Below are 14719 nucleotides of genomic sequence, written 5' to 3' on the forward strand. Positions count from 1 at the left end.
TCTCTTTCTGACTCGCTTCACTCTGTATGACAGTCTCTAGGTCCATCCATGACTCTACAAATGTCCCAGTTTCATTCCTTTTTATAGCTGAGTAATATTCCATTGTATATATTTACCACATCTTCTTTATCCATTCCTCTGTTGATGGACATTTAGGTTGCTTCCATGACCTGGCTATTGTAAATAGTGCTGCAGTGAACATTGGAGTGCATGTATCTTTTTGAATGATGATGTTCTCTGGGTATATGCCCAGTAGTGGGATTGCTGGGTCATATGGTAGCTCCATTTTTAGTTTCTAAAGGAACTTCCATACTGTTCTCCATAGTGGCTGTATCAATTTTCATTCCCACCAACAGTGCAAGAGCATTCCTTTTTCTCCACACCTTCTCCAGCATTTACTGTTTGTAGAGTTTCTGATGATGCCCATTCTCACTGGTGTGAGGTGCTACCTCATTGTCATTTGGATTTGCATTTCTCTAATAATTAGTGATGTTGAGCAGCTTTTCATATGCCTCTTGGCCATCCGTATGTCTTCTTTGGAGAAATGCCTATTTAGGTCTTCTGCCCATTTTTTAATTGGGTTGTTTGTTTTTTTGATATTGAGCTGGATGAACTGTTTATATATTTTGGAGATTAATCCTTTGTCTGTTGATTCGTTTGCAAATACTTTCTCCCATCCTGAGGGTTGTCTTTTCATCTTGCTTATAGTTTGCTTCGTTGTGCAGAAGCTTTGAAGTTTCACTAGGTCCCACTTATTTATTTTTGTTTTTATTTCCATTACTCTAGGGGGTGGATCAAAAAAGATCTCACTGTGATTTATGTCAAAGAGTGTTCTTCCTATGTTTTCCTCTAGGAGTTTTATAGTGTCTGGCCTTATATTTAGGTCTTTAATCCATTTTGAGTTTATTTTTGTGTATGGTGTTAGGGAGTGTTCTAATTTCATTCTTTTACATGTAGTGTCCAGTTTTCCCAGCACCACTTATTGAAGAGGCTGCCTTTTCTCCATTGTATATCCTTGCCTCCTTTGTCATAGATTAGTTGACCATAGTTTATCTCTGGGCTTTCTATCCTGTTCCATTGATCTATATTTCTGTTTTTGTGCCAGTACCATACTGTCTTGATCACTGTTGCCTTGTAGTATAGTTTGAAGTCAAGAAGCCTGATTCCACCAGCTCCGTCTTTCCTTCTCAAGATTGCTTTGGCTAATTATTCTATTGTTTTTTTCCTCAAACACTTTATAAATTATACTTGGAAATCACTTGAGTATATTCATTTCACTGCAAAGAAACACTCCTATCAAATAATTCAGTTGCTAAAAGGAATGATGAACAGGCATTCCCAGTTCTGAGTGTCATGCCCTTCCCAACAGTACTCCCAATATTGTCTCAGTCCTAGGATTGGGTCTTGACTGCACCCCTTTGACTGCTGCTTTGCTCATTTCCAGAGGCTTTACCACTTACTTCTGGGGACGCAATTGGTGAAGTCATGTGAACATTTGATATTGAGTCAAAGGAGCCTTTGTGGTGCCTACTATTAAGTAGAAAGCAATGTCTTAGCTATTTATGACTTTGTTCCTTAACTCTTCTAATAAAAACCTCCATTTTTCCAGAGATTCTTATAGCTCTTCATTCTCATGAAATCTGAAATTAGTTAACATATAAGTCACAGCTACTAAGTGGGCAAGAAAGATGCCAGACTTCCAAGATTGCCAGTTAATACGTGAGCCTCACTTGTTTGTGAACCAGAAAATAAAATTCCGTGCATACTTATGATAAATATTCATTTTAAACAGTCAAATTAATACAACAACTAACAGTTTTACCTGTCTGCAACATTTTTAACTACCCAATTTTATTCATTTTAAACTTGATGTAATTTATTGTATCCAAACTTTAGTATAGTACTAGACCCGATTAGAAGTCCCACGGAAGGAGAGCATTTATGACATACACTGAATTTATGGGCTTGATTTTTTTTTTCTTAATCTCAAATCAGTTTATTTAAGGGTCTTGTAATCTGGTTTGTATACTTTCAGGGAGATAACCTTGGTACCTAAAATTCTTAAACCAGCCAAAGCCTGAAAGAATCTGCTAATTACTTGTGGGCCAAATCTCTAGATTTGAGAAGGCTCAGATATCCAAAAGCAGCCAAAGAGGCATTTTTTTAAATTAGTTAGAAAAGACTCATATACTGAAAATTGCATATTGTTTAGTTTCTCTGTTTTGGAAAAATAAAAATTGAAATGTATAATTCCGTAGTTACTGCAAAAGTAATGGTTAAAAAACTCTAAGCCATTTAAAATACCAGTATTACCACACACTTAAAAACAACACTCTTTTCCTCCATGTAGAAGTGTTATACCAGCAAAGATAACCATACATGTTTGAACTTCTTCATGCTCATCAAGATTGGACTAGAGAAACTAGTCTTAGTGTATCAACTGAATCCATTTCACATAAATTGCTTAGCACCAGACCTAACCTGAGAGTGCTCAATAAATATCAATACTTTTCTATACCTATTGAAGGGTATATATGACTTTTAAGTATACATATTAACTATATAAATAATGGTGAAACATTTTACTTTATGGTGAATATTTTCAGAAATCATGTTTAAAACTTCTCATCTCAAAATGTTTTCATCACCTCCCATCTCATACAAAGATAATGAATGGTCATAATTTCTTAATGAGTCTTGGTGATCATAAGGATAAAAATAATAAGGAACTTAATTTTTTGCATTAATTGTTTGAAGTCAGTTAATTTAAAAAAGGTTTTTGTTCTCCATCTATTCATTCTAATTTTCTAAAGAAACTCAGACAACACTGTCTGAAGACTCCAGAATGTTCTTTGTTTATATAATTTAATAACTGTGTTTTATGGTGTCTTTAAGCAATTTTTTGTGGAAAAAATCTTATTTTTCATGAAAATAATAATTCCATTAGAAGCCTTCTCCTTTACCCACATGGTCTCAATGGAGTATTTGGACTTTAAGAATGTGCAAGTTATTACTTACTATCCTTACTCCTATCCAGGCTTTGCTTTTAAATTTCACATTATGCTTGACATAGTTTTATATTTTTCAGACGTAAGTTTAATTTTGTTAAAAGATAAACTGAGGCGTATTAAACATTTGGGGCATTTATTTGAGCAGAAATTGATTTGAATCTGCCAGCATCAAACTGAAAGTGGTTAGAAGCTCTCAGTAGGGCTTTACTGATAGAAACTATGGGATAGAAGCAAAGCAAGGAAATTATTTGATTGGCTATAGCTTAATCAGTTGCCTAATTTGGGAAAGGCTTGTTGGCTGTTTGTGGTTGGTTATCCTTAGGTTTGGATTTCTTATCCTTGAGGCATTTCAGGCTTAGGTTTTGGTTTGCTCACAAAGGCTACTAAGGCACTGAAGCCACCTCATCTGGTGCCCTCCTTGTGTAATTTATTTAACAGTTTTAGTCTACTTTTTATTGTCATGAGCTTTTATTTTTTCTGCTTTTTAATACCATTTTGGCTCTTTGTCACCACCGCCCTCACCTTGCTAACCATTATCATGCAAGTGTCAGGAGGGAGATAAACTTTCCTGTGCCCTTCTAGGTTCTTCTGGCTGATCTAAGAATTAAATTAATGTGAGACAGGTTAACAGGATAAAATAAAAATTACTTTTGTATGTATGGGAGCCTCACATACATGAGAAGTTCAAAGACAGAAAGGTAAAATGAGGTATATATGCCATCCCAAGCTAAGGAATGGGATAGGGGCCTGGGCTTCCAAGGACAGGAAGGTCATTCACAGGACAATAAGAAGAACAGATGTTCAGTAATGAGATGTTTACTCTGCCGTATAGGTGGGGCCACTAAGATAAAATTTATCTCTGGTAATAACTTTCTCTGGGAAAAATGCTCAATTTAAATTCTTCTAGGTAGTTAAGGGAGGGGTAGAAGTTTCTCTTAAGCCAGCAGGTCCTCAGTTGCCATTAGCTCAAAATAATCATATGTGAAAGTGGTATATCTTGGGGAGATCTGTTCTGAACCCCTACATAAGTAGTACCTGTAACCACAATATACTGCACTGTTTCTTATAGCCTTTTTATTTATGTTTTTTAAAAACTTTCTGGTCTAAATAAATTTGAAGCTTTCAAATAGTTTGCTTCACGTAATTTCCTCTTTTAAAGATTCAAGGCCCCTATCATCAAAAAGGACCTGTAAAAGGAAATATTTTTTTCTCACTAAAATTATGAAGAAAATTAAACAATAGGTAGTATAAGGAAGATAACTTTATCCAATTTTCTATTTAGTCCCCAGCTTCACATTTTAACAGTAAAACTTCTGTTTGTATCCTTTGAGAGCACAAGAAAGGAAAACATGGATGGAGGGACAGTGAGAGGAAATTCCTAAATGGGAGCAGTTAGCATTTTTTGAAATACAGAAAATGTTCGAGAAGAAAATAAAAAGGAAACAAAACTGAAACATGAGACAAGAGAAGATTTCAAATATTGTAATTTGCTCAGAGGTCAGCAAACTATAGCTGGCGAACCAAATCCAGGGCCTGTTTTTGTACAGTCTACTTGCTAAGAATGGTTTTTACGTTTGTACATGTTTGAAAAAACAAACATACTTTGTATGTGAAAACTGATGAATTAAAATTGTGTTGTCCATAATAAAATTTTATTGGAACAATGCCACATTCTTTAATTTATATATTGTCTAGACTGTTTTCATACTGCAATAGCAGGGTCAAGCAGTTATAACAAACACCATATGCATGTAGCACTTAAGGCATTTATTATCTAGCCCTTTACAGAAAAGTCTGCTGACCCCTGATTCAGAACATTTCCCCAAGCTAATTTTCCTAGCTGATCAAATCATTGTTTACTGAATAGTACTCTGGGATTTCAGGTCCAAATAAACCAATAAGCGGCTAGTTTGTTCAGTTTTTTCCAGGAGCATTTTCTTTACAATAATACAAGGACAGTGCAAATAACCATGGAAGCAGTTGTCCTGGTGTATTTGTTACTTAAAAATAAATAAATAAGTAAACTGCTTATTTTGAGATAACTCATTTGCAGTTCTAAATAGATACCATGTATTATTTATTATTTACCCAGTTACCACTTGAAAATAGTAGTATGAAATCACAACCTAAATATTAACATGAATACACTTAAGATACAGAATATTTCCAGCACTGTAAAGGATTTGTCATGTTGCTCTTTTATACCTACACCTGCTTGCCTCTCACTTCTACCCTCGCTTTAACCACTAATCTGTTTTCCCTTTCTATAATTTTATCACTTAAAAAATTTGGAAATGGAATCAGGAAGGTAACCTTTGGGGATTGGCTTCTTTCATTCAGCATAATTCTCTTGACACCATCCAAGTTGTTGTGTGTGTTGATAGCTTGTTCCTCTTTATTGCTGAGTAGTATCCCATCGTATGAATTTATCAGTTTATTTGACTTCTTATTAGTTGAAGAACATCTGGGTTGTTTCCAGTTTTGGGTTATTATGAAAAAAGCTGCTGTAAACATTCATGTACAGGTTTTTGCATGAACATAAATTTTCATTTCTTTGGAATAAATGCCCAAGAGGAAAATTGCTGGGTTGTATGGGTAAACATATGTTTAGTTTTTCAAAGAATATGCCAAACTGTTTTCCAGAGTTGCTGCACCATTTTACATTCCTATCAGCAATGATATGAATGATCCAATATCCTCACAACATTTAGTATTGTCACTAATTTTTTAGTTTGAGCTCTTCTAATAGAAGTGTAGTAATATCTCATTGTGATTTTAATTTGCATTTTCCTAGTGACTGATAATGTTCAACAACCTTTAATGTGCTTAGTTGTCATCTGTATATTCTCTTGGGTGAAATATCTCTGTTTTGCCCATTTTCTATTTGGATTGTTTGATATTTTTTACTGTTGAGTTGTGAGATACTGGTTCTTTGTCAGATACGTGGTTTGAAAATATTTCCTTTCAATCCATAGCTTGAGTTTTCATCCCCTTAATGGGACACTTTATTAATGAAGACCAATCTATCCATTTTTCTTTATGGATTGTGATTTTGGTGTCAATTCTAAGAATGCTTTGCCTAGCCCCAGAACCCAAAGAATTTGTTCTATGTTATTTTCTAGAAGTTTTGTTGTTTTATGTTTACATTTAAGTTAACTTTTGAGTTGATTTTTACTTATTTTTAATTAATCAAAATTAAAATAATATAACTAATAAAAATAAAAGAATAAAATATATACATAAATTATACAAATTAATTTTTTTTAATTTTGAGTTGATGTAAGATATATATCAAAATTCTTTCTTCCTTTCTTTCTTTCTTTCTTTCTTTCTGTCTGTCTATCTTTCTTTCTTTCTTTCCTTTTTGTTGGTAGATGTTTAATTACTCCAGTATCATTTGTTGAAAAGATTATCTTTCCTCCATCCAGTTGTTTTTGCAACTTTGTCAAAAATCAATTAGGCACATATGTGTCTATTTCTACATTCCCTGTTCTGTTTCATTGATCGATGTGTCTATTCCTTTGCCAATGCCACACAGGCTTGATTATGATCAAATACTAATCTAATATTTATTATTAATATCTTATGTAGACAGTCATATTAATGTATTAAGAAATATACTATTATACAATGAGCCTTGAAATTGGGTAATTCCCCCCAGTATTTTTTTCCCAACATTGTTTTAGCTGTTCTACTTCCTTTGCAATTCCATATGAAGTTTCAAATAATATTATCTGTCTCTACAAAAAATCTTATTGTCATTTTGATAGGAATTGCAGTAAACCTATATATCATTTTGGGAAGAGTTAACATCTCAACCATGTTGAAACTTGCAATCTCTGAACAAATATTTCTCCAAATCTCTTTATGCATTTTTATAATCTTCAGCATATAAGTTTTGTACATTTTTTTAGATCTATACCTAAGTATATCATTTTGAGTGATTTTCATTAGTATTGTGTTTGTATTTTTATCTTTCTTTTTCTTTCTTTCTTTTTTTTTTTTTTTAGTATTTTGTTACCATAGCTAGAATAGAACTTGCAGCACTAAGTTGAATAATAATAGTGAGAGTGAACATCCTTACCTTATTGCTGATTTTAGGGAACAGCATTTAGTCTTTGCCATTAAGTATAACATTTATTATATGGTTTTTTGGTAGAAGATCCTTATCAAATTGAGGAAATTCTCTTTATTCCTACTTGTAGGAGTGTTTTCAATCATGAATGCAGCCTGAATTTTTTCAAATGCTTCTTCAGCATCTATTCATATTTTCATGTGATTTTTTTTTATCTTGTTAATATGATGGATTATATTGATTTTGGAATATTGAACTAGCCTTGCATCCCTGTAATAAACCTTAACTGTCGTAGTGTATAATTCCTTTCAAATATTGCTGAATTGTATTTGCTAATATTTTATTAAGAATTTTAAAGTCCATTTTCTTAAGGAATATCGGTCTATACTTTTTTTTTGCTACTCTCTGTCTGGGTTTGTTATTAACATGATATTAGTTTCATAAAGTAAATTGGGAATTGTTCCTTTTTCTATTTTCTCAAAAAATTGTGTAGAATTTGCATTAAATCTGTTTTAAATATTTGTTAGAATTATTCAGTGTAACTGTCTAAACCTGAAGATTTATTTTTGAGGGAGTTTTTAAATTATAAAGTCAATTTTTCAAAATAGCTATAGGGCTATTCAAATGATCTAATTTATATTGGGTGTGTTGTGGTAATTTGTGTTTTTGAAAAATTGGTCCATGTTATCTAATTTGTCTAGGTTTAGTGATTGTAGTTTTCCATTATTGTTTTTGTCTGCAAGGGTCTGTAGTGACATCCTGTTTCATTACAGAAATTGGTAATTTGTGTCTTCTCTCTTTTTTATTTGTCAGTCTTGCTGGAGGTTTGCCAAATTATTTTCTGTTATCTCCCTTATTGGTTTCTAGTTCGATTCCATTGTGGTCAGAAAACACAGTGTGAATGATTTCACTTGCTTCTAATTTGTTGGCATTTGCTTTATGGACCAGGATATGGTCTATCTTGGAATATGTTTTTGGGCACTTGAAAAGCATGTTTATTCTGCTATTGTTGGGTGGTATGCTCTAAAAATGTCAACTAGATCCTGTTGGTTGATGATGAGTTCTATATCTGTGCTAATTTTCTGTCTAGTTTTTCTATCAATTGTTGAGAGAGGTGTGTTGAAGTTTACAGCTATTATCACGGGTTTGTCTGTTTTTCTTGTCTCTTTTACCAGTTTTCACACTACACAGTTTGCAGCTCTTTTGTTTCCCATATACCTAGTCAAGATTGTTATGTCTTCTTATTGGATTGTCTTTTTTTTTTTTTAATCATTTTATGATGTTTCTGTCTCTGGGAATTTGCTTTGCTTTGAAGTCGCTTATTTGATATTAGTATCACTTTCTTTGCTTAATGTTTGCATGATGTATGTTGTTTCAGTCATTTTACTTTCAACCTGTGTCTATTATTATGTTTGAATTGAGTTCCTTGTAGATAGCATAAAATTGAGCCATGATTCTTTTTGCACTCCACTGTGCAGATCTCTGCACTTTAATTTGTATATTCAGACAACTTACATTTAATTTAGTTATTGATATGTTATGGTTTAAGCCTGCCATTTTATTCTTTGTTTTCTGTATTTTTTCTGTTTTTCATTCCTCCTACCTTCCTGTGGGTTACTTGAACAATTTTAGAATTTTGACTTACCTAGTGTTTTTCAGTGTATGTCTTTGTGTAGTTTTTTCAGTGGTTGCTTTATGTGTTAAATTATATATACACAACTTATCACACTCTACTGGTGTCTTCATTTTGCCAATTCAGGTGAAGTATATAACCTTTACCTCTTTTTTTGTACCTTTATCCTTATCCATTTATAATGTAATTCTCTTAAATATCTCCCCTACATGCATTTAGAACCACATCGGATAGTGCTAAATTTTTATTTTCATCATCAACTGTAATTTAGAGGACTCCAGAGAAAGAAAGTCAATTGTTTTTACTCATATTTTTGTTATTGAATTCTTTCCTCCCTTCTAAAGTTGTTCCAAGTTTCTTCTTTTATCATTTCCTTTCTGTTTAGACAACTTCCTTAGCCATTCTTTTAGGGTAGGTTTACTGTTGAAAATTATCTTAGTGTCCATTTGTCAGATACTGTTTTGATTTCCCCTTCATTCCTAGAGGATATTTTCCATAGATATAGGGTCCTCGGTTAGCAGTTCTTTTCCTTCAGCCGTTAAAAATGTTGTGCCCCCCCCCCCAAAAAAAAAAATGTTGTGCCCCTTCCTGCTGGCCACCATGGTTTCTGATGAGAAACTCACTTGTTAGAATTGTTTTTCCCCTATAGGTAAGGTTATGTTTTTCTCTTGCTGCTTTCAAGATTTTTTTCTTTGTCTTTAGTTTTCAGAAGTTTGACTAAGATGTGTTTTGGTGTGGATTTCTTTGGGTATTTCCTGCTTGTGGTTTGCTTAGCTTCTTGAATCTGTATGCCTTCTGCTAAATTTGGGGAGTTTCCAGTCATTATTTCTTTAAGCACGTTTTATACTCTCTTATCCTCTCTTTCTGGGATTCCAGTGGCATAAATATTTTATCTTTTCTTATAGTTCCATAGTTGCATAAGTCTCCATTACCTAATTTTTTTAAAGCATATTTTCTCTGTGTGGTTCAGATTGGGTAATTTCTATTGTTTTAGCTTCCAGTTCACTGATTCTTTCCTTTTTGTCCCTTCCATTTTTTTTTTTTTTTTTTTTTTGGATTTCAGCTATCATATTTTCTGCTTCTAAAATTTCCATCTGGTTGTTCTTTATATGTTCTATTTATTTGCTTAGACTTTTAATTTTTGTTAATTTATTTCAACCATGTTCATAATTGCTTATTGAAGCATTTTCATGATGGCTGTTTTAAAATCCTCGTGAGGTAATTGTGATATCTCTATCCTCTTGGTGTTCGCATGCATTGATTGTCTGTTTACATTCAATTTGAGATCTTCCTACTTCTGTGTCTGGCAGATCATTCTTAGTTGAACCTGGACATCTGGGTATTATGTTAGGAGACTCTGGATCTTATTTAAACCTTCTGTTTTAGCTAGCTTCTTTGGACACTAATCCAGCAGGAAAAAGGGGAGTACAGCCTCACTGGCAGGTAGAGGTAGAAGTACAGGCTTCCCCTGCTGTGGCCACCACTGACCCCTGACTGGGAGGGCTCCTTGTTACTGCAAGGAGGGCGTCAGAGTTCCTCTTCCCCAGCAGGCCTCCTTCCTGGCTGGGAGGGATTGGAGTGGTTTGTTACTGCTTCTTTGTGGCATTTGCTGGCTTACAGGTTGGGGGATAGTGGGGTTGTCTTGTGACTGCTGGGCAGTTTCTAATGTCCTGACTCCCCACTATGCCTCCTTTGTCTGATACCACCTCAGTGGGAGGAAGAAGCTTTCCTCACTACTTTTGGGTTGGGGTGGGTGTTCAGCATCCCTATGAAGTTTCCACTGAGGCTGCGTTTGGGAGGGAGGGTTCTTGTTATCCCCTGACAAGGATGAAAGTCCCAATTTCCTGCTCAGACTTTCCTACACTGCCCTGGGGTTGGGGAGAGGAGGTTGGGGAACTTTGTTCTAGCCTAGCAAGGGTGGCACTAAGCTTTCCACTCTGCCTTTGCAGGTACGGGGTGGGTGTTTTTGTGGTGCTTGACTGGTGCAAAGTGGTCTTTCCAGCCTGCTGCTTTCCTGGTGTTTGGCTAGAGAGAACAAGTTTTTGTTGGGGAATTTTGGGAATGCACCAATTGATGTCTCTGGGTTGCAGGCTTCTTCAGCTCCAAGTTTTGGGTATATGAGACAAAATTAAAATCCAGGGAACTCATCACCATGTTGTTCCTTGGGTCCTGAGGTCCCTAACTGGACTGTCTTCTCTCCATCTTTCAGAGTCTCCTTACCTTAGTTTTACATACAATGTCCAGGTTTTTTTCATTGTACCTATCAGGTGGATTTAGGGAAAACTACATCTGCTCCATCTTCCTTGAAGTGAACATTTCCCACGACTTCTGTTTTTGTTTTTGTGTTTTAATTGGGAGGGCAATATATAATTTTCAAATTAGGCTCTTTAAGGAAACAAACAGAATTATGAAAAACTTATAATTGTATTTTGTATTAAAAAGAGAAAATTTAAAAGAGCAAAATGAGATAAAGCATCTCTCTCTATAAGCTATTTTTTATATCCATTTCACTTCCGTTTTCTAATTCCTATCACTTTGTTTCTCGACTAGCAATAAATGCTCTTTTAGGACCTACAACATTTCTGTTTAGATGTGAGTTCTCCTCACTTAAAAGTTCTTACTGAATGACTACCACACAGGGACATGTCCATTTGATTCATTGCTGTTCCCCATATCTACCACAAGGCCTGGCCACGTGCTACTACTTAATAATATCTACTTAATAAGTGAATGAGAACTCAAAATTTAAATTTTTCTTTCTATGAGGACTTATCTACTGTCTTCTTACTGTGCTGCTGCATGGGGCACATGTGTCTGCCGTGCTCAGTTCTCCACCAGGCACTCTAAGGTATGTGCTTAAGACTTTAGCAAAATTTGTCCAGAATTTTGCAATCTAGAAAAAAGCATTTTTAATTTCAGCACATGTGTAAGTTTTTGCTTTGTGGTTTACAATTGTTTGTGTCCTGAATTACAAATGGGGAGGACACCAGAATAGTTCCCATACGTGTGCATGTACGCATCCACTCCTACCATTCCTCAAGAAAGTGACCCAAAGACCATGACTCAAAAGACTGTAGACCTTTTCCAGGATATCTCCTAGATCCCTGATTTCTTTCTTTTTCTTTCCTTTTTTTTTTAATGTTTTTCTTTTATTAGGCAAGTCATAGTTTGATTATCTTTTTAAATCTTTGTCAGGTATTGTGCAACGTGTGTGTGTGTGTGTGTGTGTGTGTCTATACATGGAGGAGGGATAACATTAGTCCATAGTTTTGTAAGGCACTGAATATAATTGAAAAAATTTTGGTAACATAAAGATTCTCTCATTGTTGAAAAATTGAAACATTTTTAACTGCAGGTAGGAGAACATGATTCTTTTTAGTACTACTGAGTATCTTTGGCTTAAATACTAGTAAGACTTGCTTTCCTGCTTGGCTTTAGATTCTGCTTAAGGAAATGGTGAAAGATTTAATTCACTGTACTTTTGTTAGAAAGTATGGAAATGTTTGTCCACGGGAACTTTCGTCGCCTGCTAGAATGGAAATTCATTGGGGAGAGGGAACTATTTCATTTTATTGCTAAGAGCTGTTGATATATTTCCTGCATCTTTCAAAGGCATCTTTCATGCCATACAGGAAAACTGTAGCTCGTGAAGGAACAGAAAGAGCACTTCTTACATGAGTCAGTCTCAGCAAACTTGCACAGCAGCTGTGCTAGGTACTGCTGAGGATTACCACAGGACCCAGTTGTAGGGGTTTTGTGTGGTTGAGGAGACAACTGGCTCCCTCAGGGGACCACTTTGACGGAGATTGCAGCAATAATGCGTTCCCACTGTTGCTAGTGGATATTGTGGCCATGTAGTACAAAACTGGTGCCAGATAAAATCAGAAAGTAATAAAAGGCAAGACGAAACTCAGAGATTTTAAATCTTCATGTGAGGAACTAAAACAAATGTCCTGGGTTTGTTGCTTTTACTCATAAGGAAAAGGAGACAGAGGAAGGGATGCCTTTCACTCAGAAAACTTGCAGAGACTTCAGTCTTTTCATTTGAGAATCTTTTGGGTGTGTTGTGAAATAAAGTTGCAGAGTAGGCAGGTTCAGACCTTTATTTGCTACATTTAGTAGGAAAGATTCTCCTCCCCCGCCCCCCCCCCCCCCCTTAACTACAAGAAGCCAGAGTTTTCCGTGCAAACTGAAGCAGGCATTGCAAGAATCAGATTCACTTTGGACGACTCTTCACATTCCAAGTCATCATTGCATTAGGCAGCACAATTCCATCTCTGGTTGATGGGCAGAAAAAGTGGGCAGCTTGCCAGGTAGACGTTTCCATGACTCCCAGCCCCCAAAGGTGATGCGTTTTTCAGCTAATTCAATGAAGAGTGGGCTGAACTTTGGGTCTAAACGAGACAATAGCTGCCTTCGCAGTATCAGCAGAATGGTTGATGGAAATGCACTCTACATTTGGCAGAGAATCATGTGACCTTACGACTGAGATTTTGTGATGGTGCCAACGGAGACTTGGAGAGCAGCAACCGTCCTGACTTTTTTCTTCTTTTTTAGCATGGCTCAGAAAATGGTGGATCTTAATACTTGACTTTAGCCAGACTCAGCAAGCAACTGAGCTTTGAAGCACAACTTCGCCTTTATTCTGGGTTTTTGGCAGGCCACCAGGAGGCTGTCCCTTTCACGCCTGATAAATTCTGCTGCTTATCTCTAAATAGGGGGGAAAAAAAAGAAAGAACATATAAACAGAATATTGAGGCATAACAAGTGAATCCTAAAACTGTATGTGCTTTTTGTTTTTTGCTTTTTCTTACTGCCGATTTTTTTTTTAACGTTAATACCCTTTCTGCTTACTGAAGAATCCAAGTAGTTTTTTTGGTTTTGTTTTTTTGTTTGGTGTTTTTTTTTTGTTTTTTTTTTTTCCGTTTATAATGAACAGGCATTTGAACTGGGCAAACAGGACGACAGCAGCAGTGAGCATGAGATCATTGCAGCAGTGTAGCAAACTGGCACCCTGCCTTCTCACCCTTTTGGTTCAGGAGACAAACGTGTGCAATCCTCATTTCTAAAGTCAGCACAGCCTGGAAGGATTCCTGGTCTCTCCCACCTTCTACCATTCTGCTGCCAGGAACGGCAAGGATTGGTGCAGCTTCTGCGCAGTGCTTTGTGCCTGGAATACCGAGAAGGAAGAAAAAGAAGACAAACACCCTGGTCCTTTTTTCCAAGAAATAACAGGAGCCATGAAGAAAAAAATCTGAGTTTGTCCTACTCCATGCAACAGTGCTGAAAAAAAAAAAATAAGAGAGACGCTCCTGCTCAAAAACAAAAACAAAAACAAACAAAAACCCAAACCAAAAAAAACCAAAAAAAAAAAAAAAGGCAAACATTGGCTTGTATAACTACAGAGACATCGCGCTTTGCAAAGCAGCTTTGTAAGGCAGCATAAGCAAATGAGCCTTCTTTATTTGTATTATTTCAAAACTATGGCATAATAAGCAATATATTGCACTGGGTGAAATCGCACCTTTCATATCAGGTATAACTTTTTTTGTTGTTTCTTTTTAAGTCTACTGTTATAGAAAAGGCGATCCTTGAACTTTCAATTTACTCTTTTGTAACTCATCACCCACTTTACTCCTGTTAACTTTTTCCTTTTGCTCTCTTGCTCTAATCCTGAGTAGAATAGAAATTTTAGTAAAAATAGAAAAATCTCTATGAAAAAAACAGTACCTGGTTTTATTTTTGTTATACAGAGAAGTTTTAGAAATACATTAACATGTTAACTGTGCTTTTTGTGTACAGTATTAGTTTCTGCTATCTAAGAAAACTGAGCATTTAGCCCTAGTTGGTAAAGAAACTAAATCTTTCATGTGCTGTGACTCATAATTTGAAATGTGAAAGAAGAAACTTTTTGAACTTCTAGAAAAGGGTCGTATTAGAATATGTATTAAACTTCTCTGATAAATGAAATTATTTTGGGGGAAGTTATATTTAAATTAC

At 35.3% G+C, this 14719-nt stretch overlaps 1 long non-coding RNA gene across 8 annotated transcripts in view; it reads left to right on the forward strand.

Annotated features, from left to right (window-relative positions):
• LOC130830033 (uncharacterized) overlaps positions 1-14719 on the forward strand; it is a 206829-nt gene that overhangs the window by 91170 nt on the left and 100940 nt on the right. The window contains exon 1 of one of the 8 annotated variants that reach the window (XR_009047702.1): positions 13658-14255. The exons of the other annotated variants lie outside the window; for them this stretch is intronic. This is a non-coding gene — a long non-coding RNA (uncharacterized LOC130830033). Of the gene's footprint in view, positions 1-13657; positions 14256-14719 lie in introns of those variants that run through there. 8 annotated transcript variants of the gene reach the window in all.

The sequence above is a fragment of the Hippopotamus amphibius genome, chromosome 10, assembly GCF_030028045.1.
Source record: "Hippopotamus amphibius kiboko isolate mHipAmp2 chromosome 10, mHipAmp2.hap2, whole genome shotgun sequence".
Taxonomy (NCBI): domain Eukaryota; kingdom Metazoa; phylum Chordata; class Mammalia; order Artiodactyla; family Hippopotamidae; genus Hippopotamus; species Hippopotamus amphibius.